The sequence below is a fragment of the Octodon degus genome, unplaced genomic scaffold, assembly GCF_000260255.1.
Source record: "Octodon degus isolate 3935 unplaced genomic scaffold, OctDeg1.0 scaffold00305, whole genome shotgun sequence".
NCBI classification, from domain to species: Eukaryota; Metazoa; Chordata; class Mammalia; order Rodentia; family Octodontidae; genus Octodon; species Octodon degus.
Window position 1 is genome coordinate 178,250 of NW_004524881.1, and position 2,704 is coordinate 180,953.

Sequence of the window (2,704 nt, forward strand, 5' to 3'; positions counted from 1 at the left end):
AAATAAATAAATAAATAAATGTTTAAAAAAAAACAAGTATTTCAGAGGACAATAGAAAAGATGACCTGAGGACATGAAAAAAAAAAAAAAAAACTAAAACAAAAACAGTACTGCAGCCTTTACAGCCTCAGAGTTACAAAAGTGAACTACTGCTTTGAGAAGAGAGCCCCAGAGCACCGTGTTCCAAAATGGCAGCAGCCTAGGGAAATTGTTCCTAGGGATTTGGTTCATCAGCATTCAACCCCTATAGCCAAGAAAGAGAGCCTGGCTGCTGCTCAGGCTGGCAGCAGACCTTGGCATCATCTACATTGTGCTTATTTTAGGCACAGCTAGAATGCAAGTTTTCAGAAGGCCCAGGAGGCCAGTCAGTGTGCACCTGAGAGGGCAGTGTGTGAAGCTGTGAATGTGAAGCCAAAGTACAGTGGATACGCCAGAAGTCTGGAAAAGCTAGGAATGTGGATTGTCTGAGGAAAGCTATATGGAGAAAGCAGAGTTGCCCCAAGAGAGAAGCTGTGAGAGCTACAACAACCAGAAGTGCTATCAGGATGGAGCCACCCAAATCCTTTGGAGTTCATATCGTGTCACAGATTGCCTGGAATGCCAGACATAAAACTACAAAACTTAATGTTTGCCTTGCTGGATTTTGGACTTGCTTTGGTCCCATTTCTTTGTATTTCCCTCTTTCTACCTTTTGTACTGGTAATATTTATATTGTGCTATTGATGTTGCAAGTATCTACTCTCCTTTTCATTTTTACAAGGGCTTGCAGCTAACAGTTTGCCTTAAATCTCAGAGGACACTTTGGATTTAGACTTTTCAACACTTTGGCAACACTTGGAGATGTACTAAATACCTCTTACAGAAAGAGATATGCATGAGTCTTTGCAGGGTCTGGGACAGAATGTTATGGCTTGTCTCTAAATGTGTCCTTCAAAGACTTCTGCAGTCATAGGTGGGGCTTTTTCAGAGGTGCCTGAATCTAAAGTGTGTAATTGATTCATGGTACAATTCTGGGATTAAGGGTGCTAGGATTAAGGATGGGTAATTAAATTAACTAAATTACTCCACTGATTGGTTTGGCATTGCCCTAATCCCAGTAACCTAGATAAGATATAAAAAGGAAAGAAAAAACTACTCTAAGTGCCATTGCTTGCTTGCTACTTTCTACTCACCATAACTATTTGTCCTCTGTGATGCCCCTCTGCCATGCCACATTGCCCTAGAGCCAGCCAACTATGAACTGAAACCTCTACAAACTGTGAGCTACAACAAACCTTTCCTTCTTTAACTTGGGGTGTTTGATACTTTGTCTCAGCAACAAAAAAGGTAACTATGACAATATTTTTCTGAATTTTTTAAAAATTATGTCCTTAAACTTCATCCACACGTGCTTATAGCCATAGCAAGTTTTATTCCCATAAAATTCTACTGGGTAGGGGCTGGGGAGATAGCTCAGTAGAATAAGTGCTTCCCTGGCAAGCACAAAGGCCTGAGTTCAATCCCTGGTTCCGAAAAAAAAAATTCTACTGGGTAAAAACAATATTCCCTATAAATTCAATCTACTGTGGATAGCTTTTGGGAATTTTTCCAGCTTATTGCTATTACAAAAAAATCAGAATTAATCCTTTTTCCTTCCATTACTTTGTGTACATACATCAAGAGATTCTTTATAGAAAATATCTAGAACTGGGATCTTTGGGTCTCTGGGGACATTCATCTTCAACTTGACCGAATAGCATCAATTGTTTTCCAGAGTGGTTAAACCAATTTCCACTCTGGCAATCTGAAACTTTCTGCTGTACCCGTCCTCATCAATACATGACAGCAATTTTTACAATTCTAAAAATGAAGGCCAGAATCCCTTACATTTCTGAATCTTTCTCTTTATAAACAGCTAAATAGGGGGCAGACACTCAAAATATTTTCTAATTATTTGATAAGAGGGCATAAATTCTATACAATCAAAGACAACTGAGCTCAAACATCCAGTAGTTATTCATGTACATAAGTTAAGCTTTGCTTTTATTCTTAACTTAATGAATACATATATAAATATACATTCAGACACATGCTTACATAGAAAATCATAAGTTCATAATTTTATTAATATAAAAAGTAACAGCAAGTCAATAGCATTTTCTTAAGAGAGATTCTGGAAAATTTATACCTTACACACATGTACACTGTTTGTTTACATGTATATATGGGAATTAGTATGTTTACCTCCTTATACATTTGTATTTGTGAATAAAATAAGTTTTGAAATGCATCATTTGAACCTAGTAATCCACTTCACAAGCTTAGCACTTTGAACCACTACCTAGAGGTTCTGACTTATCAACTGGTATAAAAATCAAGTTAAACATACATAGTTTAAAATGAGATTAAATTTATATCTTCTACTCAGAAATAAGACTTGAAACACTAAATTTATTTTTTCTCTGATTATAACAGATTGCCATCCTCCTACTACCCCCAGCAATTTAAAAGAAGCTTTGCTTTAAAATATAAAACTTTTTTAGCTGTCAAGACAATTACAAGATAAACCTTGAGATATTTAAAGAGAAAAATACTGTATTTGTGCAATTTCAACAGTCTGGAAGAGATAAAATTTTAAAGTATTATTCTAAAAGATGTAAGCCATTCCCTCTTAGTCAAATATACAATTTTTATCTAAAACTAACATGATTAAACTAAGTTATAT